Source organism: Cygnus olor, chromosome 15, assembly GCF_009769625.2.
Source record: "Cygnus olor isolate bCygOlo1 chromosome 15, bCygOlo1.pri.v2, whole genome shotgun sequence".
NCBI lineage: Eukaryota > Metazoa > Chordata > Aves > Anseriformes > Anatidae > Cygnus > Cygnus olor.
Genome location: NC_049183.1, coordinates 4,999,396 through 5,025,586, shown reverse-complemented (window position 1 = coordinate 5,025,586; position 26,191 = coordinate 4,999,396). Strand labels below are relative to the sequence as shown.

Here is a 26,191-nt window from a genome sequence, read left to right as displayed (position 1 = left end):
TGGCCACGGCCCCATCCAGCCTGGCCTCAAACACCTCCAGGGATGGGGCATCCACAGCTGCTCTGGGCAAGCTGTTCAGTGCCTCACTATCCTTACAGCGGAGAACTTCCTCCTAATGTTTAGTCTAAATCTGTCCTCTTTTAGTTCAAGAGCATTCCCTCTGGTCCTATCATTATCTACCCAATTAAAGAATCCTTCTCCATCCTTTATATAAGCCCCCTTTAAGTACTGAAAGGCTGCAGTGAGGTCTACCCAGAGCCTTCTCTTCTCCAGGCTGAACATGCCCAGCTCTCTCAGCCTGTCCCCATAGGAGAGGTGCTCCAGCCCTCTGATCATCTTTGTAGCCCTCTTCTGGACTCACTTTAACAGGTCCACATCCTTCTTGTGCTGGGGACCCCAGACCTGGATGCAGCACCCCAGGTGGGGCCTCACAAGGGCAGAGCAGAGGGGCACGATCCCCTCCCACCCCTGCTGCCCACCCCTCTGTTGATGCAGCCCAGGACGCAGTTCACCTTCTGGGCTGCAGGCACACAGGCACGCACTGCTGGCTCATGTCGAGCTTTTCATCCACCAGAACCCCCAAGTCCTTCTCTGCAGGGCTGCTCTCAGTGAGTTCTTCTCCCAGTCTGCACTCATGTCTGGGATTGCCCCCACCCAGGTGCAGCACCTTGCACTTGGACTTGTTGAACCTAATGTAGTTCACATGGGCCCACTTCTCCAGCCTGTCCAGGTCCCTTTGGATGCCATCCCTTCCTTCTGGTGTACCAGCTGCACCACTCAGCTTGGTGTCATCTGCAAACTTGCTGAGGGTGCACTCGATCCCCCCGCCTGTGTCACTGATACAGGTATTAAACAGCGCCGGTCTCAGGACGGGCCCCTGAGGGACACCACTCGTCCCCGGCCTCCACCTGGACATGGAGCCACTGACCACCACTCTCTGGGTGCAGTCACGGAGCCAAGTCCGAGTAGATGACATTGGTTGGTCTTCCCTTGCCAACTGATGCAGTCCCTCCATCACAGAAGGCCACCAGCTTGGTCAGGCACGACTTGCCCTTGGTGAAGCCGTGCTGGCTGTCCCGGATCACCTTCTTGTCCTGCATGTGCCTGAACATTGCTTCCAGGAGGATCTTTTCCGTGATCCTCCCAGGCACAGAGGTGAGGCTCACCGGTCTGTAGTTCCCTGGGTCCTCCTTTCAACCCTTCTTAAAAATGGGAGCGATGTTTCTTTTTCCAGTCATGGGGAACTTCTCCTGACTGCCAGGGCTTTTCAAATATGATGGAGAGGGGCTTGGTGACTACATCAGCCGGTTCCCTCAGGACCCTGGGATGCATGTCGTCAGGCCCCACAGACTTGTAGTTCAGTTGCATCAGGAGGTCCTGAGCCTGCTCTTCACTTGCAGCGGGATGCACTCTGCTCCCCCGGCCCCCATCTAGAGGTTCAGGGGCTCAAGAGATGTGGCAAGTCTGACCACCGGTGAAGACCAAGGCAAAGAAGTAGTTAGGTACCTCTGCCTTCTCCTCCTCTGTTGTTACCTGTTCTCCATCTTCATTTGTCAGAGGCACTACACCTTCCCTGGTCTTTCTTTTGTGGCCAATGTACCCGTAGAACCCTTTCTTGTTATTCTCTTCATCCCTTGCCAAGTTTAGTTCTGTCAGTGCCTTGGCTTCCCTGATCCCATCCCTGCACATCCAGACAGCATTTCTCTACCCTTCCCAGGGCACGCGGCCCTGCTTCCACCCTCTGTGCATTTCCTTCTTTTGCCTAAGTTTACCAGCAGATCCTTATTCAACCATGCTGGTTTCCTACCTTCCCTGCTTGATCTATTACATATGGAATAGAGAGCTTTTGCGCTGCGAGGAAAATATCCTTAAAGAGTTGCCAGCTCCGATCAGATCCTCTGTCCCTAAAGAGCGCGTCCCGTGGGATCTCATCCGCTAATTCTTTGAACAGCTGGAAGCTGACTCTTATGAAGCTCAGGGTTCTGACTTTGCTCTTAGCCAGGCCAGATCACAAACCCAACCAGTGTGTGGTCACTGCAACCCAGGCTTCTTTCAATCTTAACCTCTTTTAGGAGCTCTTCTGCAGCGGTGAGCACCAGGTCCGGTGACTTCTCCTCTGGTTGTTTGTCTAATGCATCACATAAGGATAAAGGGGCTGGCGCGGCCGGGGCGCAGGCAGGCTGCTGGGCTGCACGTGGTGCTTTGGGGCCAGACATGTCCCATGTCACTGCTGCCACTGCGGGGAGGAGGCCCCGAGGGGAATGGCAACAGGGCACTGCCTGGTGCCCTGAGAGCAGGAGGTCCCGGAGTGCCAGGAGACAGAGAGCTCTCTGGACAGGTAGAAGGAGCAGTGAATGCCAGCGCTTTTTGGCTAAGTTGATTTCTAGCAGTGACGACTCTGTTGCTGATGGCTTCTGCAACAAGAACCACCCCAGGCGCCACTGTTCATCATCCAGGGTGTCCTGAGCACTCCTCTCCCCATCTCGTTCTTCCTATTTTAGATAGCTTCTCCACACAACTGGACAAAACGGCTCTTAACCTCTGTTCAGGCAGCTCCAACTCAGCTGCGAACCAGTGGGCTACCGGAAAAATGAGCTGCAGTTAATGCTGAAAGTCTCTCGCTTTCCAGTCCTCTACAAAGAGCTCAGACAGAACAATTACTCACAACGGAAGGGCAGCCTCATCACGGACAGCAGAGCCTTCCAGAGCATGTTGCTTTCTCAGGGCCAAGACACCAGCTATGCTTTACATCGTCAGACAACACATGAACAAGGACAACAAAGCTAACTCAGCTAACACCGAAATTTTGCACCCGTGAAGCCAAATCCTGCGTCCAGGCTAACCCTGCTGAGCCCACAGACAGGGAGCAGCTCCCCTTGCATGGCTGCAGGCTCTGAGGGGCCAGCTCACCTCCAGAGCAGGTCCTCCAAGCTCCTGGTGCCACCCACGGGAGCACCTCGCCCAGGCCAGCCCTGCTGCAGTCGGTGCACAGCCTCCCCAGCGGGCTGCACCCCGCGGCGAGGGCGGCACCGGTGCATGCACAGGAGCAGGGCACGCAGAGAGCACCGTCACCCCGCTGGGAGGAGGACAAGTCTCCTTCCTCTACCAGGACCCCAGAGGGCAGGTGCTGGTGAGTGGGGGGACAACAGAGGTGGGGCTCTCCAGTGACAGGGGTTAAGAGACCTGCTCCAGCCGTGTCGGAGAAGTTGGCGCTGGAGCTGTTTGTGCTGGGGATTAATGTAGGCTTGGATAAGCACAGGATTTCGGTCTCTGCAACTATTAAGACAGAGCCTTTCAGCATACCTCTCTTTATTCCCAAGATAGTCATCAGATAGGTTTCTCCCTGTCTGAACAGAATTTGGTCCCATCCTCACCTAAACGACAGTGTCTGTGGTGCTGAGCCCCCTACAGTCACTCACCCCTCACCCAGGGAAAAAAACCAGCAGACACGAGCCTAAAAGAGGCATTCTCAGCTTCTCAGTGTCCTCTTTGGGCTCCCTTCCCACTGGGTTTGCAGGGCCGTGGAGCAGCAGCAGGCTTAGCAAGGCCCCCCCGGGGCCCGCACAGCCCCGAGCTGGGTCTCAGCACCTCCGCCCAGCCCCGAGGCACGAGTGGAAGCCCCTGCAAGGCACAGCCAGCAAGGTCAGCCAGGGGGTTCCTAGAGTTACTTAAGTCCCTGAATCTTAAGAGACCTTGATTTTATAGGAGAGCCTGATCTTCCTTCTGCCAGTTTGAAGTTGGGAAGGGGGTTTCGCACTGAAGGGCAGCCTGACCAGTGCCATTTTGCTTGGCACGGAAGGAAAGCCTGTTATACGGCAACACGATTGTGTACCACATCTCTAAGGACCTTGGTGCGTGCACAGGCCTGTTTATCATACTTCACACAGGTAACATTAATCCCCGCCGGGGGCTGCAGATGAGACGTTGACAGAAACTCGGTCCGTTTGATATACCCCTTCCCTTCCAGGCAGTATCTTCTGCTGATCAGACCGCACCTTCATTACAAGGCCTCATTCATATAAACTGTCAGTATGTGGTTTGAGACCTAGCTGCAAAAACCTTGTCTTACCCCTCCTCTCACTGCCAAGGCTTCCAGCGTGGTCTGTAATGAAGGTGACACCTAATGAGCTGACACAAGACGCAGTGATGGATGGCACTTGCCTCATGAAGGGCTGATCAAAGAGCTGTGCTTTCTGGTTGGGTAGCGTAATTAACAGTAATTTCTAAAAAAAATCAGTTTCAGGTTGATGAAAAATGCCAGGTCTGACAGCTCATGAGTGTTAAGCCATCCTGTGATCTGTAGCACAGGTACGGCAATAACCCAGCACGGTGCCCTCCTTCCCAGGCTGAATTACCTTCTTCATTTCCAGCGTCAGTCACTGCCAGCAGCCCAGGACCCTCTGCCTGGCCAAGCCCGACACGTAGGCTCACAGGGCGATGGGACCGGCCCCCAGGGAGCTGCTCGGCTGCAGTGGGCCCTGCCTTTGGGGCTGTCACGCTCAGCCCCAGCCTTGGCCCCGCTCCCAGAGCTGTTTGTCAGTGCCTGGTGGAGTTGGAGGGGACTCACATCAAGGCAGAGTCTTCTCCAAGAAAGGGGGCAGCTCCGACAATGGTTTGTGAGATTTCTGCCTTAGATACTGGTTCCAAAAGTGGAGAGTCAGAGAAAGCTGTAAGAAGCTGCAGGAGGTGCTGGGAAAAGCGTGAGAGATGCTGTTTTCACAGCTGAGCAAGCTGGAGTTATCCTAGGACGAGCAAGGAAGTAACGCTGGCCTGTGAACGTCTCAGTGGGGAACAGGTTCGCTGCTGATGCTTGGTGGTGAGGCTCCAAAAGGCACTTGCTAATCTAATTTCTCATCACCTTCAGCAGTCACCAGAAAGGTTTCCTGCTGGTATGGCAGGCTGCAATGTTAGTACATCAATGGGCCCACGGAGCAGCACCCAGAGCCTGGGCAAGGGAGCAGGGACAGGCGGACACCTTTCAGCACAACCAGCTGCTCAGCCTGGCCATCCTGCAGTCCTCATCTCAAACGTGGAGCAAATCTGTTCAACACCACCCAGGATCACAAAGCCAGGATTGCCTGGGACCCCAGGGAGCTCTTCTCCAGGTGTGCTGAATCCCCTGAAAGCCCTGAGCAGAACAGCGTGCAGGCAGTTCTTTGGTCTTGATACTTTGAATTTCTTGCCAGTCCACAGACTCACAGGTTATGTTCAAGCTACTTGGCCCCCTGGGTTCATCTGTGACCCCCCAAATACCCAGATACTTAATCCCCAGCTCCCAGGCTCCCACTTTGCTTTGAGCCCTCCTGCTTACCTCTTCAGATGTGCGAGGACTGGATGGAGCAAACAGCCCCCAGCACGGGCCGTGCTAAGAGCTCCTGAACACACTGCTGGCACCTGCCCTGCCTGGCAGGGAGAGAGCAGCCTCTGGAGGAAAATAACAAGCACCTGACTGCAGTATCCCTGCTTCTGTCCTTTGTGAAAAGAGCCACGGCTTTGGGCTAGCTCCCTCCTTCTCCAGCTCCTGATATGACACTGACCCCACCTGACACACCGAAAATACAAAGAGGGCTCCCGGCCTCTTACACCTCTCATTCAGTCCCTCCACGGTGCCCCAGCCCAGCAGGACAGCGTGGGCTTTTCCCAGGTGATTTAAGGCAGAATTAGCCCCTCACCCGGGGCCTTTAGGATTTGAAGGGAGGCTGTCTCCACTCAAGGCCCCCCTGCGGTGAGGCTCTCTGCCAGCTCAACGTAGAGATAGAAACCTAACACTGAATACAGAGGTGGTCAAGTGCTGGCTGATCCACTGGGGGATGAAGGGGCTTGGAAACCCTCTCAGCCACCCCGTTAGCAGCTCCGCACTGATGCCTGCGCTCCCCATCACCACCGGAGCAGCCACATGGCTGTACCAGACCCTTCCTCACTGAGGCCAAGGCTGGGCTCTGCCCTAGTGAAGATAAACACCAAATTCACAGGGAATTCACTTTGTGTTTTCACAGCCAGGTGTGCAGCAGATCTGGTGATGCTCACTGGAATGATGCGTCTGATTTAACATGCTAAAAACAACGGTTCAAAGCTGCTACGGTCTTACAGAGCATTGGGCATGATCAAACTGCCTGGGGAAATCAGGCAGTGAAAGAGGGTGCCTATAGCTGGCCCATCTTAAAATAGCTTCCTTGGAAAAGCTGGAGCCACTGATTGTGAGACAGCACCTCTGATGGCTCTTAATCAGCGCTTGCTTCAAAGTACAAAGGAGAACCGAAGCAACTTTTTCATCTTCAGTATGATATGACCTCCCATTAAGAACTAATAACTGCTTCTACTGATGATTAGAGTCTTAGCGTTTCAGCACACCCAGTGGGGATACTAAAGGAGCGTGAAACTGCTCGAGAGATGGAGGATGACTGCTGCAGGCAGATGGCATGGGATGGAAATATCGACCCTTCCAGGATGATCCAGGCACACAGCACTGATATATATATTTTTTCAGAGATGAGGCCCTAAGAAAAGAATTTACATTCCCCTGCCATTCAAAAACAGCAGATGGGAACTTTTATGAATAAATCCAAGAGCTGGAGCTGTCTGATAATGCCAACCTTGCTGACAAGGATGAGAAACGGAAGGTTGTTCTAGTGCAGATATCAGCAGGGACTGCGGAGATGCCCTCCTTGCAGATGGGTGAGCGAGAAACTGAGTGTGAGATATGATCAGAGAGCAGAAGTCTTTCCAAGGATGATGTGCATGTGTCTACATGTCTGGAGCAGTTCAGAATCGATTGATTCGAAAGGTGCTTACTCGGTTTCAGCTGAACGCACTCAGAGAGATGAAAAACGGACAGTTGTATTTGGAAGCCTTTATAGCCGAAAGCGCCTTGAAAAACTCTGTCTTATGTGCTAAATCAAGTTCAGGAGTAATGAAAAGGAGATTTCTAGCATATGGAGACTTGCAGTAATTTTTGAATTCCAGATGGGGAAGATGAAACTGAATAAAGTAAATCAATGAGCTCAGCTCTAAGTGTGATTGCTGCCCACAGGGAACGGGACAGAGCTCATCAAATGCTCTTACCTATGCAACAGATGATGTGATGGCCTGGAGCTGAAAGGTCTTGTCTGAGTCCGCTGCCAAAGATGAATATGATATTAATTTGATGTGATTAATCAGATTTGAATCTGACAGTAATGTTTGCAGAAATTTAAACACCTTCCTCCACCTGAAACAGTTCTTTCTGTCATTAGCTTTCACATATAGTCTGTCCTAATCGGTTTTGCACGGACTTTTTGAGACGGCATCAAATGCTCTATTAAAATCCAAATATATTACTGCAGCCTCTTCTAGCATCAGTCACTACGCCACAGAAGAGGCAGGGATGGCACCCAGAACTGGCATTTCCCTTCACCTCTAACTCCATATTATTAGCTAAAGAAGGAGAATAATAAAAGAGCGATTAGAAAACGCATTTCATAAAGCCATGGCTTATTGTCCTGGCTTTGCTGCCAGAAAAGCACAGAGAACTCTGCCTCTGAGGACATCTGTTCATGTGGATATACAAGTGTCTGGAGATTTTTCTTTCCCACCGTTTGTTCCATTCCCAGCAGAGGGAGGCGTTGGATGTGTGGGGAGGCTGGGCTGAGCCCAGCTGTGCTCTCCCAATGCCGCTGCACGGGCGCTTCCAGGCAAGTGCAGCAAAACAACCCTCACGTCCTGACCAGAAACATCTTGAGGTGGGAAAAGACAGGCCCCGTCCAAGTTAAAGGTTTGATGTTCCTTTCTTTAATTGGAAGGAAGATATTTGGGAATAAACGTAGTCGTGTTTGTCTCGGAAGCCTCACCTCTCTCAGGTACATATGCCCCATGTTTGGGCTTCTAATAAGCAGAGAGCCAGCAAGGTTTTAGCCTTTATCTGTGAGTATTACAGCAGCAGATGAGAAAATAAATTGGCTTTATACTTTACCAGCAACTCAGAGAAATAGGAAAAGATTCCCTTTGGCTTTTGCTCCCCTCCATCCTCCACGGGGCTCAGACTCAAACCCGGCATCCGTCAGAGCCTGAGCTCGCTTGCATCGGAGGCTGGGGGTCATCGGAGTCAGCACAGCTGAGGCGCCTGCTGCCCCCAGCCCTCGTGTTCCTGTTTAAGCTTCCCGAACACAGGAACACCACCGCGGGCCAGAGGCTGCTCACCGTGGCAGGGACGGGGGGCTCGGGGTCACAGGCCTTATGGATCATGCCAAGACCAAGGCGGTTTCCACCTGCAGCAAGCAGCAGAAGCACGGGACACAGCACACGACCAGACAGCAGGCAGGGTTATTTCCCCAGCAAATTCTCCCCTGCAAACTGTGGATCAGGGGTTCCTGCCCCAGAGCTCAGCTCTTTGCATTTACCTTCTATCATTTTTGGTTTTGTTTGTTTTTTGTTTTTTTTTTTTTTGGTTCTTCTCGTGAGTTTCTCCAATGGCTTCTTTTTTTTTTTCCTTCCTCGGGGTGCAAACACCCCAAGCACCAAGCGGTCATGCAAACCTCATGGCAAAGCTGTCTAGTGGGATTAAGGCCTTCTAGCAGAGAAATAAGCCCTGGGTGAAGAAGCAGATCACTTCAAGGGACTCTGCTCTGCTGGGGCCCTTCCACATCACAGCTGCAGTGAGCCTCTTGTTTGAAAGCGGCAGTGCTGGTGCTGGAGGGGCTCTCCTGCCACCCTAAGTGAAGCAGCCCCCAGGCAGCGAGGTGTGGGTGGGCATGCAGGCGTGAAGGCTCCCTGACACGTCACTGCACATGTTTCAGGGGCAGGTCCAATACTATCCATGTGTGAGTCTGCGGCAGGAGAAGTCCTGGTCCACGGGTGGGTGCTCCCAGTCCCACAGAAACCCCATCTCCCCCACTTCATGAAGACCCGTGCTGCGAGAAGGCTGGGAAAAAGGAAGGAGCCCTCGGGTTTCCATGTGGCTGTGCTTTCCCAGCCTGTAAATCAGCCAGCGAGAAGCCTCAAGAGTAAAACAGCCCCGTAAATTCCTCAGCAACACAGGGACCCTCTGCACAGGACTGCACCAGACCTATTCACAGTCTGACAACTCTGAGCGACACCGTGAGCATTTGGTGTGAACCGAGAGCTCAGCTTGGGTTCAGGATTTTGAAGATGTGCTAACGCGATCATCCTTCACACGTTCGCTCCCCAGCAGGGGATTAATCCACTGCTTCCCCTGTGGCGTACCCACTGCCCGCCTGGTTTTACGGGAACTGCTTGTGTTAAGTGCATCTTTTTCTACCGGGACAGGGAAGGAAAGACCCTGTTGCTATTGCAGCGTGTCAGAAGACCCGCCGGCAGAAAACACAGCCGCCGAAGGCAGAAGGCTCCTGCACACGGTGTTCGCAGCGTGACGAATCGCTGCAGATGTTTTCCAAACACCCTGGCCGAGTCTCCTTGACCCCGAGACTCAGCCCACAGCACAGATCTCCTTGCTGAAACACCCTGCTCCCCCCGCACCACAGCGCCTCGCTTCCTTCCATCCTCGTGGCCAAACAGGCTCTGTGGAGAGCCGGACCGGATCCGCACACCCTGGGCAGAGATCCCCCTCGCCGCAGGCCAGAGCTTCATCCCCTGCTGTCGACGGGCAGCCTCACAGTGCCGCAGACCCCCCCATCCTGCCCGTGGCCAGCTCTGTGCTCCAGCACTGCAGCCGGAGGCCCCGGAGGAAGGTTCATCTCCCCAGCTCCCGGGAGAGCTCTCCCCATCGGGCCACGGCAGCCGCTTGGTGGCTGCAGCGTGAGCAGGCGCTGCTGGAGCCCGCAGTAATGCACAGCAGAGAAACCCAGCTGCCAGCGCCCAGCGTGCCCTCCACGGGAGTGCTGCCTGCCCCAAACTCCAGGCCGATAGTGGAAACTGCTGTTCGGACACCCCACGCCTCAGGAGACCACATTTGGAAAGATATTCCCTCTTCTTTCTGGATCTTCCCACCGTTCCCAGCATTCATCTCCCGGACAATTTCACAAAGCTGTTGCTTGTCTCGATTTTACAGACGCGTGCAACCTGTGACCTGCAGCTCGGGAACATGCCTGCGGGCTGACACAGCACCCGCTGGGTACCCCAGGGAGATCCACGTGCCCCCTGCACGCAGGCGTCCCTCACTCCCAGCTGCGGACAGCCTCTTCCCAGGGCATTTTGCATCCCTTTCCCACATCTTGCTGATAGCCCTGTGAATTCTGCAGGGATTTCAGTTGCAGCAAAATATAGGGTTTGGGAATCTATTTATAACCCATGTTTCCCACAGATTAATTTCCCGGAGTCTTTGCTCCAAAAAGACGACAACAAGGGCTGAAGAAGGATCTTTGGATATTTATGCGTTTTTACAGCAGCACAGCAACATCCACAGGCTTGCGCTGGAATTACTGTGAGGCTTTCCCCTCCCTCGGCTCAAATAAGAATATTTTGGGACCCAAAGAAGAGTGTGTCAGTTCTCCAGTCTTTAAGGCGTCTCTCCAGAACCTGAGGAGTTTTTATGGGACATTACCCTGCGGTATACAGGGAGGACTTTCCTGTGTCAGCTCAGCAGATGCTCTCATCTCTAAGGGCAGCACACAGGAGGAGTATGGCTTGGATAATATAATAAAGTTTGTGTAGGTTTATTAGTGATGAACTGCTAGATGCAATAGTCTAACAGGATCGTTTAAGACTTTCCAGCACAGAAATAAGCACTGGGTGAAGAAGCAGTTTACTTTAGGGAATCTGCCCTGCTTTGGTCTCTTACTTTTTTTGCCTTGGTGTTCATCCAAGTGTGACGCCTGCTTGAATTTTACCCTAGGGACGCCTGCTGTGATAGCCTCTGGGCTGAGTTTTCAAAGGCCTTTAGGCACCCAGCAGGAGATCCAAGTGCATGGACAGCTATATTTATTAGCTTCCAGGCATTTGACAGCTGGGCCACCAGTAAAGAAGGAATATGGATTGCAGAATATTACCAGGCACCTGTCAATGTGAGCAACAAATGCTGACACCATAACTTCCCCCACATTTCACCTATGCAAAACACATTACCATTGCAGGGACTGAAAATAACTGGAGCAGCTGCCACTTCTACATTGCACAGGTATTTTAACCTACTTGTCTTTTGTAAATAGATCTTTAAGTAGTAATTAGCATCAACTTAAATGTTATTTAGCATGTGCTATATCACAGAACCCAGCATTTTCCCAGCAAGCACTAACATGAAATAGAATGATAGTTTAGACTCTGTTAGTTTGAAACACAGTCGCTCAGTCCTGACCTAAATGTCTCCTGTGCCGGCAGATCAGGTCAGTACTGGGTCAGGGCTCACTGCTATGTGAACAGAATATTGCTTTTTGCTCTTTACCCCTTCTACCAGGAGTTGCAATCAGTGAAAAAAAATCAGACACAATTACCTTGGATTTTGCCAGATGAGCCACAGGAAAGGCTCCACATCCGCAAGAGAAGGTCCGACTCAGTTTGCCCAGCAGCTGCCCTGTTGCAAGGCTCAACAAAAGGCAGCAGGAGCTGGTGGCAGAGGTGCAGACAGAGCAGGAGAGGCGCTGCTCACACAGGACAGGAGCACTCTTACAGCAGCAAGGCTGCTCTGTCATGGGCAGGTCTTGAGCCTCAAGTATTAGCAGAGTGCTTTGATCCCTGTCAGAAAGTTTCTGCTCTCCACCTGCTAATTATCACCTCACCCCAACTCTTGCAGCACAGTTTCGCTCCACAGCTTAACAAACGCTGTGCTCGCTGCTGTTGGAAGGGGCAGCTCCGGCCTCACCCTCCTGACACGCCGCCCCTCTGATTTCCTGGTGGCAGCGGTGCTCGCCCAGCCTTGCTCCGACTCCAGGCCAGGGACAGGCTCTAGCACTGGTGGCATGAAATGGCCACCTGTCCTTCCCAGGGGAAGCGTCCTTTCCATCCTTCTTCCCAACATTGCAGCTTTCTTAGCCTCGGTAGGCATCCCGCCGCCTGCACAAAGCCAGAGGTTCTGGAGGGGTCGCGTGCCTGGTTCATCTCAAATGCTGAGTGAAACTTGGTGGTGGGGGCCTTCCTTTTTCAGCATTTCCAAACCACGGAGACGTGATGCAGAAGCTAGTGACATCAGATCAAGCCTCCTGTGACTTTCCTACAGTACAGCAGACTGATCTTCTTTTCAGCTGTTTTTAATTGCTTAAATGTCAACAGCATGCAGGTGCCTAACAAGATCTTTGCCTCACTTCTCCTGTAGCACGTGGCTGCAGCAGAGACCGGCCCTGTGCTGTGCAGGAGCAGAACCGCACCTCGGCAGCTGTCCCGCCCTGGCACCACAGCTGCGACTGGCTTTTAAACCTCCTTGGGAGAAAACCGTGGCAACAATTCTGCCTAAAGATGGGAGTCAGAAGATGCTTTGCGCACTTGGAGTTGAGATGAAACAACCTATTTGGCCAAAAACACCTTAGGGACTCGTTGTTTGCACCAAAATGCAAATTATAGCACACCTGGCGATTCCAAGCGCTTTGTGTCCGAAGAGGTGATCCATCCAGAAGGCCTGCAGGGGCCCTGCCGCTGCCGGGCGGGCTCGCAGCACTGCAGCCGCTGACCTGCGCGGTTCCTGCGTGCCCTGCCCGGCATTTCGGGTAGCGCTGCGGGGCCCGCTGGCCCGTGGAGGAGCAGGCTGGGCACTGCTTGGCCTCGGAAAGCAGAACCGTTGGGTGTTGTGAACTCGGGCCTACCTGCGAGACACAGGCTGGTGAGAGGATGACATAATGCTCCGGTTCTGTTGCGAAGTTTGCAGAAATCCGTTCTTTGCACGCCCCAGATGCACAAACGGCTTCTGGAAGCAGGCTGCGACGATGCTGGTGGCAGCCTAGAACGCACTGCGAGATCAGTTCCACGCTTTTACTGATATAAAAATAACGCTTCGCGAGGGGCTTACAGTCCTGGCTCCACAAGCGCTGCGGGCGCACCGAGAGCCCCCCGGCTTTCTCTCCACGAAAGCCTGCAGTTACGGGGCGACGGGGAACCCCGGACATCCCACCCTGGGGATCCAGCCCTCCGAGGCGAGGACACCTCAGACGCCCTACGCGGGCACCGCGGCCCCCAACACCCCCCGGCCCCGCGGTCCGGGCGGGCAGGGGCGGACCGGGGCGGCCGGGGGCGGGCGGCGCATCGGGGCCGGCCCCGGAGCCCTTGGGCGGTGCTCCGCGGGCTGGGGCCGCCCTTCCCCTTCAGCGCCCGCCTCGCACAGGCCCTGGCCGGGCGGGACGGAGCGGGAGCGCCCGGCGGAGCGGTGCGGAGCGGAGCGGAGCGGGCCATGCTGCCTGCGGGCTGCGGGCGGCGGTGAGCGGGGCGGCGGCTGCGGGGTGCCGGGTGCGGGGTGCCGGCGGCTGCGGGGCTGGCCGGCGGCGGCGGCGGCTCGGGCTGACGGCCCCGGCCGGGCCTTGCAGGCTGGCGGCGGCGCTGGCGGCGGCGCTGGGCGGCGGCGCGGAGCGGCGGCGGGAGCTGGAGCAGCGGGCGGCGCGGAGCCGGGCCCTCCTGCGGCGGTGAGTGCGGCCCCGAGCCGGGTCTGCGCCTCCAGCCCCCCGCAGCCCCCCGGCCGAGGCTCCCGGCGCTGCGGGAGCGGGGGGCGGCGGGACCCGGAGGAGGGAGGCGGGCCGGGGGGGGTGTGCAGCACTGCCGGTCTGTGCTCTGTGTGCCCCCCGCGCAGGGACAGCCAGGACGATGAAGAGCCGAAGCCAGAGGCCAGCTCCGGGGATGGATGTGGTGAGCGCTTCCCTCTCGACCTGGTGTCACGCAGGGCCTTGGCCTGGCCGGGGCCGAGCCAGCTCAGGTGTTAGAAGCCCTTCCGCTGCGCTGCGCTGACTGCAAGCCTTCCTCTGCTTCTCCCTTCCACCAACGCCGTGGCACATGGGGCTGTGGTGCGGTAACCGAGGCCCGACCGAGATGACACTTGTCAGCCAAGGGGAGGCTGCCTCCGGAGGATCTCCTTCTGTGACTCCCATCTGTGCTGGGTCTTCGGGGGTTTGGGCATATCTGCCTGCTGCTCTGTGCACTCGCTGTGGGAGTGTGGCCACAGTACCTGTCGCACCGTTCAGTGGGTTCCATTTCCTTCCGCAGCAGCTGGAAGAGTGAGGTAATGTAGAGAGAAATGGGGAGGATTCGGTTTTGGATCTTCTGATACATCTTCTCCTCTCGCAGAGAGCAGGCCTTCACCAAAGGAGCTGGAAGAGCTGGAGCTGCTGAACAGGGCCTTAGAGAAGGCTCTGAAAGTCCGGAAAAGCATCTCAAAAACTCCGTTAGAGGCCCAAGTAGCTCCAGCAGAGAAACCTGCAGATGAAGGACCTGCTTTCGAGAATGCTCAAGAACAGCAAGTGCCTGTGTCTGTCAGAGATGTTCCTGTGACCAGGGAGGTGAGGGCTGTAAGCAAAAAGCCTGCCTCTTTGAAGAAGCCCACTCCATACCAGCTAAGAGCACCTTACAGGACTGACCCAGATGTGAAAAAAACACAAAGGAGAGCTCCAGCCAGATGTGTTTCTCAGGGTCCCAGGACAGCTGGGAAGAGCTCTTCAAAAGGGGTGGCTTCCAAACAAGGAAGGAGTCACAGGCCTGCCAACAGTGCCAGTGACCAAGGGGTCTGTGCTGCGACTGAACTCCAAAGGGCACCAGGTTCATCCAAATCTGCCCTCAAGGAGCAGCAAAGCTTCTCCATAAGGGATTCATCTGGGGAAAGGAACTTGGTAGCTGCTGGCAGGCAGCTAATTGATGCAGGGAAGAAAAGCTGTGGTTCCCGTGGAGAGTCCAGCAGAAAGGAGAACCCAACAGCTGAAGGCATCTCTGGAGGGAGCACCTCACCTCGGACAGTCACTGTCCAGCAACAGGGGTGAGTGCTGGGAGATGGGAACCTTTGTTCTGCTCTGCTGGACATTTAGCCTGGCACATCTGCCAAGTCTGCTCTATTGTCCACTGCTCTGTAGGACCTGCTTTGGTCTCAGAGCTCCTCAGACCCTTGTAAGTAGAACGGACCCTTTACAATTTAGAAGCCGTTGTAGTAACTGAGTACACATTTCCGTGCTAAGGGCTTACTCTTGGATGGCTGGAACTTCAGAAGTCCCTTAATTAAGACTTCTGATATTTCATAACCCTACAGAAGTCCAAGACAGCAGTTTTACTGATCCCCGTCCTGACTTCGCCAAGAATAGAGAACTCTACCATTTTGTGGTCACTCTGCCCAAGACAGCTCCTGACCACCACATCTCCCACCAGTCCTTCTCTGTTTGTGAACAGAAGGTCCGGTGGGGCACCTCCCCTGGTAGGCTCACTAACCAGCTGCGATAGGAAATTATCTTCCACGCTCTCCAGAAACCTCCTAGACTGCTTCCTCTGAGCTGTATTGCATTTCCAGGATATGTCTGGGAAGTTGAAGTCCCCCACGAGGACGAGAGCTGATGATTTCTCAACTTTTGCCAGCTGCCTGTAGAACTTCTCATCCATCTCCTCATCCTGATTTGGCGGTCTGTAACAGACCCCCACCAGGATGCCTGCCTTGTTGGCCTTCCCGCTGATCCTAACCCACAGGGACTCAACCTGATCATTCCCAGCCTCGAGTTCCACAGCATCAAAACACTCTAATATAGAGAGCCACACCACCACCCCTTCTGTGCTGCCTGTCCCTTCTGAAGAGCCCATAGCCAGGCATTGCAGCACTCCAGTCATGAGAGTGGTCCCACCACGTTTCCGGGATGGCAACCAAGTCATAGCCTGCCTGCTGCACGATGGCTTCCAGCTCCTCCTGTTTGTTACCCATGCTGCGTGCATTAGTGTAGGTGCACTTCAGTTGGGCCATTGCCTTCTCCCCCAGCCTTGACATTGTTCCCCCAGCACACCTCTAAGAAGCCTTATTTCATCCCCATCCCCCTTCCTACCCAGTTTAAAGCCCTCTCAATGAGCCCTGCCAGCTCCTGGGCTAGGATCCGTTTTCCCCTTGGAGACAGGTGGGACCCAGCTGCAGCCATCAGGTCGTGTGCTGAGTAAAGCACCCCGTGGTCAAAAAACCCAAAATTTCTGTGTTGGCGCCAGTCCCTGAGTCATGTGTTTATCAGGTGGGCTTTCCGTGTCCTCTCTGTACCCCTCCCTGTCACTGTAGGGGTGGAGGAAAACACCACCTGAACTCCCGCTCCATCTACTAATCGCCCCAGTCCCCTGAAGTCCCGTGTTCGTAGTTTGCACATGGCTCTAGCCATACCTGCCAACATGCATGTTTTTGCAATCACAAGTTAGGTTTTATTCTGCTACGGGGTTAAGAGGAACATACCCAGAGGAAGCTGAAATGTTCCTTTTGTGTTGCTTTGTGTCATGTGACGCTAAGCAAAGCTGCCTTGTCATGCTCAGGTATGGCAGTATAGTTAGGAAAGTTTGCGTGTGCACACATTTTTAATGATTAGCTTCCTTGAAGGTGTTGCTTGTGTGTCTTCACTCTGCTCTGTCAGGGCTTGGTCCTGGCTCTTCACCTTGGATGAAGCGCTGGTTGCTGGTGGTAGGGTGTAGGAGCTCTCCCACGTCAGCTCCTTTGATGTTTGTGGAGGCGACTAATCCTCTTCCTTGAGGACAGGCTGAAGGCAGTGGTGGATTCCATCTCCAGGGCTTTTGACATCTTCCACTACAGCTAAATTCATTTCAAATTTAGACAAAATGTAACTTTCTCTACGTGAAGACCAGGCTCTGCTGACCTCCAGTAGTCAAAGTTAACGATTTTCCTGTTTTGTAGATGCCAGCTGAGGCTACCTCAGCCCTACAGGAAAGCCTACTCCAGGAACTGCAGGTAAGCCCAGCCTGGTCATCCAGGCCACGACTGCCCTCTGCTGAAGGGCTGGGAAGGAGGGCTCAGGCTGGGGGGAGCCCTGGCTGGTTTCTGGGGCAGGCTGGGCATCGGCCCTGCGGTGTTGGAGCAGGAGGATCAGTCCCACCCGGGTGTGTGCAAGGCTGCTCTCAACTGTGCGTGTTTTCATGCTGATCTAGCCAGTAGTTTTACGTTTGTTTTCAGAGTGCTAATCCTTGTTAATCCCCAAATTGAAAACGTACAGGGATGCTTTGATCACAGGTTTAAGTGCTGCAGAAGTCTTCGCTCAGCCTGTATTCTAGAGGTTGAAGGCAGGAAACCGTGTGGCATGGGTGCCTGTATACCCTGTGCAATGAAAGTTTCCCAATCCGTTGCTGACCCAAGCACGTCTTTCGCCTATTCTCCAGTCCCCAGGAAGGATTCTCTCACCACTTCGTTCGGGAAATTTTGTGATAATTTAGCATATTTCTAATTAGGTGATTTGTCCAGATATTAAGCTTAACTCTGAATCTAGTTACAGCTCTTTGTGTTACCCTCAAGAATTGTTCCTCCTGTGGGGAACTGTCATTTATCAGACAGCAATTTGTCAGATGCCCTTCAGCAAGTTGTAAAGACTTGGTTCCCTTAATTTTCCCCTGTAAATTGAGCCTTTCAGCATCCTAATCACTCCAGTACAATTTTACACTCTTCACAATTACTTTCAACTTAGTGACAAATTGAAAATAACCTTTGTGCTGAAGATCACTTAGAGAGAGAATGCGTCTTGCCTGGTACGCATGGTGACTTCTGTTCTTTTCTGTTCCATTAACCTTACTATTTCTTTGCATAATGTGTTTCTGAAAACTGCATTTTCTATCATGATTTAAAAGATCCATCCAGATGGAGAGAAGACACATGCACGCTTGGGTTAGACAGTCATGTACTACGTAGCTATTTTTAAGCTTCCTCCTGATGGCTCTTGCTGTTTGTTGTGGCAGGTTTGGGGGGAAATGGCTGAGATGCACCAGATCTTTAAAGCAGTCATTTGAATAAAGGATGTTTTGGGGTCTGGGCATCAGTGGGAATGTTGAAGTCTGTAGGTTAAATGCACCTCCTTGGTAGCACTGTTATTAGCATAACATTTTCTTCTAAAACCTGGTCTCTGATACAAGGTCCTATCCAGATTACTTTGATACTGTGCTTAAACCTCTGGTTTCTGTGTCCATGATACTGGTGCACGGCTGTCATGCTTCTTGCCAAAAATGCCACTTTGTACTTAAAAAGATTTAAAGTTAAATTTAAAGATTTAAATTTAAAGACTTAAAAGTTAAATTAAAGAAGAGTCTCGAGGAAGTTCAGCTGATGAAGGAATCGTGGCGGTAAAAGCTAGGGTGAGTGTTTGTCCCATCTGCTCTACCATAGTAACCTTTTTGTACACGTTTGCTAAAAGAGCAAATGTACTGAGATGCAAGAGACTTGTCCCCCACCCCCCTCCCCCCCCCCAAGAAAAAAATGGAAGCTTATTATGTTTCCTGTGGGATAAAACCACATGTAGGGAAATGCAGCAGAATTACTGATGTGCTGCAGGTTCACGTTCTGTTTTATGGAAGTGTGTTGTCTCTTCTGCTGGCTCTAAACCCTTCCCCTCAAACCAAGCTGAGAGAAAGGACATGGGTGTTTTGCAGTGTTTGAAGCTTTCTGTAGGGTGTTACTGTCGGTCTAATACCAGTCTGTAAAACTGAGGGGGGAAAAGCTAGTGAACAGCCACTTTTTCTGGTAAAAGAAAGTGGCGAGGAAGATGCTTGTGTTTGAAGTGCTGATGTCGTATCGGTGTGTCACAGCTCAGTGTGAGCGCTGTCTTGCACAACACAGCATAACTCTTCCATGTCCTCTCCCTTTTGAATTTTCAGGGCATGGGAGAAAAGCCGTCTCTGCCAAACAAGTGCAGATGCAGCAGCTGCAAGGAAGCGTTTTACAGAGAGGATCCAGACTACTGTATCCTTCCTCAGCTCGCAACCCCCTTCCAAGAGCGTGTGGTGTGGTGCAGTGCAGCAAGCAGCGGGTTCAGTCAGTTCAGGAGGTACTTCCATGTGGAGAGTTACGCCTCCAATAACAGGAGGTTAAGTCCAGTCTGTAGGAAGTATTTTTTCTTTTTCATAGTGCAGCTTTGGAATAGTTATAAAACTTGGTATCCAGACAAACAAGGCCACGAGGTAAAGAGGCCGCAGACAGCTGTGCTATCCCCACCTGCTGTCTGCAAATGACACGTCATGGGCTGCTTACCCTCTGCCACCGCCCCTGATCCCAGCTGCCTGGGGCTCAATGTAGCGCACAGAGCTTGTGCTGTGTAATGTTCCTTAAGCTGCTGCTGTTTGAGTTTTGTTCACCGATGCCAGCACTCAGTCCTGCGGAGATAGAGGAGGAATTAAAGGTCCTCCAGGATGTCCCATCCCTTCTGAGCCAGTATATGGAAGCTGAGCCTGCAGGTAAGAAAAAAGGGAAATGGGGGAGGAGGCAGAGGGTGAAGTAAGGATGATTTTGGTGGGTTCCAATTCCATGCATCTTTTGCTCTTGGTGTGTGCCAGACATGAGGGACAGGGACAGGAGCCTTCCCTGTCCAAAGTAAGGGCTGGTTTAACCCAAGGTCGCTCCAGGAGGTGATATGTGGAAGAAAGTTGCAGTATGCTCATGCCTACTGATTTTCCTCTGCTTCTCTTCTAGACCATCCCACTCTGCAAAGAGAGTATGAAAGCCTGCTAACCTTGGAGGGTTTGCAAACCACAGTCTCCCAATGCTTGTATAAGCTGCAGCTTCTGCAAGCAGGTGAGCCAGTCCTTGTGTTTCTGGTCAGGTATGAATGTGGCCAGCTATGCTTGAACAGTGGTTTGCCCTCTGTGTTCAGGACATTATGGACCAACATATTTTTTCTCCTGGTTGTCATTTGTGGTAAAGTAGTACATAAAAGCCTCTCTGGTGGCAAGTGAAGCCATGGTACCTGTTTGCCACCCACCTGTGTTTGGGAGAGGCTCGAAAATTTTATCTGGTGCAATTCAAAAGAGTTGGTGACGGAACCATCAAGAGACTGGGGACACTGCATGCTGTGACTTAAGATTGTGCCATGTATGAGGAGCTTACCCTGGCAAGTCTAATGTCATTAGTCATTAATTTCTAGGAAGAGTAAGTAGGTGACAAGTTCTGCGAGTACGGGTTTAACTTGCATATTCCTGTCTCCTGCCAATTCTTCATCCTGACAGCTGTGGAGTCCCAGATGAGGCTGCACCCAGGCTGCACTGGGGATGTGGGAAACTGCTGTCCCACCTGTGTTCCTGCCAGGGGTCGGGCATGTGGCAGTGCAGGCACGCTGGCTGTGCCTCTCCTCTGGTACTCCAGTTTCCAGGAGCTGAGGGACCTGTTTGCCTTGAAGCTGCAAGTGTCGATGCTGCGCCAGGAAATTGCCTTACAAAAGGTGAGTCTTTAAGAGTGTTAACGCTACTGTGGTAGGGCAAGAAAAGGACAATTGTGGTGCAAAAGTTGGGATACTGGATCACGATGGAGGAGCAGTAGTTCAGCAGGCCCTCCCAGTGGTGTTTCTGTGTTTATGCTTCATGTCTGTGGTCTGTGTCATCTGTGTCCCATTAGTGCCTCACTTTGCAGATAGCCAGACTTACTCTTTTAAGACCGCAGCAGAGCGCTTTAAGTGTCAGACCCTTTTTTTAGCCACTCTTTTGGAGTAAGGCAGTGGAGGATGTTGGTAGTGCTTGGAGATTGCTTTTGGCAGCCCTTTATAGTCCCCTTAGGGCCCCCAATCTGTCATTCTCTTCTGTGTGACCTCTTCAACCGGTGAACTTCTCTGCTGTCTGTTGTTTTCCTTTTAATTTCAAACCACTGTGCTGCTACTCTTGACTCTACCTTCCTGAGACTTCCTGTAAGAACATGAAAGGAGGTCAGCTTCTCCACCAGAGAGCTTGCTGCACAGGGATCATTTGTTCTTCTCAACCTCCAACAGCAAAGGGCAGAGATCTGTGAAATCACATGTACCCTCTTCCTTTGACATACCCTTTGATCTATCTCAATGACAGAGGCTTTGGAAAAGCAGGTTTTTTTAATAACCTGGGGAAGAGTTATTTGTAAGTGGCCATACTTCCCTTTCTGGCTGAAGATGGACTGTTGCTTGTTTTCAGCAGGGCTTTTAGTGCTATATCCTTGAATTACGGGTTGTGAGATCTTTGCTATTTGTGTGCCCAGAATGTAGTAGTTACTGAAGCCTGATGCTTCATTGACTGGCCCTATTTCCTCTGCACATGTATTTAAATAGATGCTTTGTGTTGGGTGAGCACTGAGTATCTGAAGCAGCTCTGTGTAGAATATGCAAGGTAAGCAAAATTATTGGGACAGGTGAAGTGAATGGAAATGGTACAAGATAAATACACTGGGAAATGATCTTCATATTTCTGGGCCAGCCCTGTCCATTGCCTTTCTGTAGAGGAACAGCAAGAATCATAAAAAGTCCTGTTAACTCTTAGCTTGTCTTTGGTGAAGGTCTGTTTCCCTCTGTTCTTCTGCATTAGGAGCAGATCAGGGGGATGGAAAAGAGAAGGGTCTTTCTCATAGGAAGTGGGGAAATGTAGCACTTCTTCTTGTGCCAATTTTCTCCTTATGTCCACAAATCTTAACTCTTTCCAGAGATTAGCAGCTGTGCTCTGTCCCTGTTTCCTGCAGGGGTTTATAGAGGACTGGAGAGGGGACCCCCTGCAGATGTCCTGTACTCTCTTGTGTTTGGGTCTTCCTTTGTTTCCACCATTGAACCACGCTTTGAGGGACGTGATTGTCACATGCAATTTATTGTCCACTCTTCTCCTGGGAAGGCAGTGTGCGTAGTAGGCTGTGTGGAGTTTTAATGAGCAGACTGCTTGGAGTTCATTAGCAGCTACTAGCTGAAAAAATTCCAGGCAAAATGCCTTTCTGAGTATTAATGCAGGACTGGGGCACTAAAGGGTAACTTTGTCCTTTGACAGGAAGTACACTTCTGCTCGAGTTGTCAGTCCTGGTCATCGTCCCAGAGCTTTGTGATGCTAATTATACTGTGAAAGGCCAGCGGTCATTTGGGAGTGTGGACTGAGATCATGAGCTAGGCTTAATAAGCCAGAGGTCAGATCAGGGAAAGTCAGACAGCTCTAGCATCCCCAGGAGCATCCCTGTTCTGCATGGGCTGGAGCTGGCCTTTTGCCCACCTGTCTTGTATTAATGTGACCCAGGTGGGAGGAGGCAAGAGCAATCAGTTATAAATGAGGAGTTGAACTTAGCAGTGGGTGAGTAAGCTCTTTGCTGTGTGGTTGCAGAGCTCCCAAATCAATTTCGTACATGCTTGCTTTGAGTTTCTTGCAGAGAGCTGATCTCATCCCAGCGCTGGGCCTTCTCTGCAGCGCGGCGCTGACAGAGGCCGCAGAAGAAAAGCACTGCCACTTATCTCGCTGGTTGAGGAGCGCTGGGTGGCTGCTGGTGTGCTTTATGAGCAGGGGATGAACAACTGTGTCGCTGTTAAATATGACAAAAGAAAGCGTTTATCTGCCAGTTAATGTGGTATTACTCATACCGCTCTGGGTAGCTTTTGCTTGTTATGCAGCCACTTCAGTTCCAGGAATCCTCGAAGTGCACCCTGGCCCCGCTCTGGTGACGTGTCTTCTTTGTTCCTGCCCAGCTCACGATGACAGAACTCCTGCCTGTCCTGGAGTCCAAGGCATACCCAGAGGCCTCTGCAGCTCAGCTGTATCGGGCGATTTACACCCAGCTCTGTGAAGGCGGCGAGCGATTCCCTGTGCTGGTGAGAGATGAGCTGGCAGACTGATCTGGTGAGAACCTCCTACCAGCCATTCACATAACCAGAGACAGTTTTAAGCAATAAATCTTTACCGATAACTTTTCTTTTTTTTTTTTTTTTTTATTCTGCTTGTTTGTCCAACTAAAGGAAACTAAATTCCTGGCTTTTGGCTTTTTCTTTCCATATGAGTTTTACAACCTGCTAATTCTGAGGCTCTCTGAAGCTTCAGAAACCTTCAGTGTTTCCATGGGTACTGCTGTTGGCTTTTCTTCAAAGTCTTCCAAGGTCTGTCTGTCCAGCCAGCTCTGGATTCTTGACCTCTTCAGCCGTGACACTGCCCTTGTATTCAGACTGTAGCTATCCGTGAGACGTAATTTACACTGATCGCAGTATACTGGGTGCACAGCTTTCCAGCATCAGAAAATCCAGAGAACCTGAGCTTCTGCTTCCCTATTACCGTGTTCACAAATTGGTATATAACCAGCATTATAGTTGTGACTGACTAATATTCACTGACTGGCAATGTTTCTGCTGTCTTCAGCCACAGAAGCCGATGTTGCATGCAGTAGTGCCTCTTCAGGAACTAGTCTGGTTCCCAGACAGCCAACTGCTCCGAGCTGGGCTGGCACCTGCACCACTCTGCAGCTGGAGCAGTCCTTTCCTGTTAGCCTGCCAGCCACGTTGCTGCTCAGAGCAGGGGCCTCTTCAGGCAGTTTCACAACTCGCCAGGCTCTTTTGTAATGATTTGCACTAGCCTATAACTGAAATACTTTTGCTGGATCATCTTAGGTGTTGATCATGCTTGAGGCAGCAGTCTGAGAAGGTTTGGGCTGTCTGCACTCAGGGGAGATGTCAGGGAAATCCAGCTGCAGCAGTAGAGAGCTGACAAAGCAGCCCGGTAGATGGCACTCAGCCCTTTGCATTGCTGGTGAATCTGTGCTGGTGGCTGCTGGAGTCGTTTTCCAGAGTGACTAGTGCAATATCCTGCCCAGCTATGGGACATACAGGTACTTGAGCAATTCTGACCTTATCACCACGGGAAAACTCCAGCTTTGGTTCTTCATGCATCTTAGGTCTTCGCTTGTGGGCCTTACATCCCCTGGCATTGCTGTGTAGCAATTTAAGCAATGCTTTAGAGTCGTATGGAATACTTCTGCATTTTTAAGTCCATTTAGAGAAGGGCCACTGCAGCATTTTAATCCTTGTTAGTTTGACTTGCACTGTGTCATGTCGCTGGACTGAGCTGTTTGTTTGGAGTGATTTATCTCTTAGCAATGCTGACATTGGTCATTATTTTTTCATGGCAGGAGATAAGGTTGTCTCTCTTTTCCAAATATTTGGCCCTTTCTGACGTGCTCCCGATTCACTGAAAATTATCCAAATATATGAAAATCAGCATCTCCTACTTTCTCTTTCATTTATTTTTTATCGGATTGCATTTGTTTGTTCATATATAGGATTTCATTTCGCATGGAGTCGGCAGTTAGGGCAGCTCTGGCATGTGCAACAGAAGCACGCAGCAGCTACCCAGGGATGTTTGCTTTTGAGCCTGGATGTATTTTATCTGAAGGGTTGGCTTTTTTTTCTGCATGCATATGTGGAAGCGGATGCATGAACAGACGGATGTAGTATGGAGCTGCTGTAAGGGACAACTGTATATGACCTCTTGACTTTGTTAAAAAGGTTGGGAAAATGCTGGTTTAGCGTGATTGTGTAGGTGGTAAAGGGATGGAAGGCTTATCCCACATTTTTCTTCCCCCAGACCCAAGCCAGCTTTCTCTGTGTGACTAGGCATCTGCCCCTTCAAGATACCTGAAGGTGGCTGTGTGTGTGACGGCATGGGAATTCATCAGAAATCTGGGGTGAAGGAAGAAGCTAGAGGCACTTCACCATCAGATCGGTGAGACCTGCCACCAGGCATACCAGCACGCGTGAGGAGCTGCTCGGAGCAGTCTGATGTAAATTGGCAGCCACAACAGGGCCTGCACAGGTGTGAAAGGAGTGTGAAAGAGAGACGAAGCCCACAGGAACGTGATCTCATGGGCAGGGGTTGCTTCAAGCTCAAAGGAAAGCTGAAAATGTAGGAGCAGTTGCAGAAGAGTCACCAAGATGTTGACTGGCAGGTAGCTGGGTTGTTCTGTGCCTCTGGGTGCAGTGTGGTTTTGTTATGCTTCCTACACTATCTGAAAGGCATTTTATAATTTTGCCAATTTTCATAAATATGTAAGACTTTAAATCATCTGAATGACTCACTTTTTCAAATGAATCTTGTGCAATAGCAGATAGGAAGATTCAATAGCAGCTTAACTCTGAGTTTGGGGGGGGGTGTTGTTTTTGTTAGAAAATGTGCCATTGTTACAGGAGAAAGTTATGTTGGTACTTCAAAATGAGATGAAGATAAAAGATTATATTTGTGATCTCAGGAAATAGTATTACCATAAATGCAAGAAATATACAGTGTTTTGTGAAAGTAATAGGTGATACCAGTGTTGTCCAGACTTGAGCCAAGCCAAAGCACGGAGAGGGTCAGGAAGTATGAGCAGATCTTATTCCTGCCTTGTCCCTTAGAGTAGAGTCTTATAAAGTTTTTAGCTTTCACTGCTGAAGGACATGAAGCCGAATTGTGGGTAGAGGTGGTTTTGTTGTTGTTGTTTGGTTTTTCTCATTTCTTTACAGAACCTGCGATATTAAAACCCTTCCAACTGCTCTAGTTTCTTTTCTACCAGCTTCCTCCCTTCCCTCCCCTCTGCCACTTTTATGCTTACTGTTTTTGTTTTTTAAATATGATTGGCAAGTGGGAACAAGTAGTGCTTCTGTCAGTGCACACTGCAATCAGTAGACCCTCTTACAGAGTTTCACGTGCACTAGGTGTTAGGTTAGGTTTGGGTGTTTAGTGTTGAAACCTTCAACGGTTTTATGCAGCAGATATTCTCAGATATGCCATCAAGTGCTTGCGACAGCTCCTTTTTTGAGAAATACAGAACGTAGAGAGTAAGCAGCATGGATTTAGGCATTCTCCATCGTTCCTCTTCCATCCTTTTTGAGGGGATCTAACAGTGGGTGACTGCGTAAAGCATGGGCTTCAGGGTCCCACGCCCGCAGCAAAAGCAGGACAGGTTTCCCAGCTGCCCAGGCATCATGGTTTGGAGAGGCAAAATCAGACTGACTGTATGAGAGAGGTGCATTTCATCAAGAAGCAGTTTAGGTGGGTAAGTGTTGAACTGGGGGGAGAACTCCCAGCTCACTCTGTAGGTAACAAATTTGCTGCCAGCATTATTCTTGAAATGAGCTTTCTGCATGAGCTCCAGAGAGCAGGCTGCTTAATTAAAGCACTGTATGTAGTCAAGTCTGAAGCACGTAAACCTGAATCAGCCATTTGTTAGGCCGTGTGCACTCAGTTGTGCTGGTCAAGGATTATTAGAAAGGGTAGCAGTACTCTAAAATGCTGAGTCCTTGCTTTCTGGACAGCAAACTTGTAGCAGAAGCATTGAGACACACACACATGCTTTTTTTTTTTTTTTTTCTCAACTCAAAGCAGTCTCTCCCAGAGTTACAGAAGTTGAATTGACTAACGTGGTGCCTAAATGGAAATGTTGTGCTACCAACAA

The 26,191-nt window shown here is 51.4% G+C and overlaps 1 protein-coding gene across 1 annotated transcript in view; it reads right to left on the bottom strand.

The window, feature by feature from the left end:
• LOC121078304 (ankyrin repeat and fibronectin type-III domain-containing protein 1-like) overlaps nucleotides 1–13,065 on the bottom strand; it is a 216,402-nt gene extending 203,337 nt beyond the window's left edge. Inside the window, exon 1 of the mRNA XM_040574318.1 lies at nucleotides 11,382–13,065. The gene's annotated coding sequence lies outside the window, so the exon portion shown is untranslated. The remainder of the gene's footprint in view (nucleotides 1–11,381) is intronic.
• Nucleotides 13,066–26,191: the final 13,126 nt, after the last annotated feature.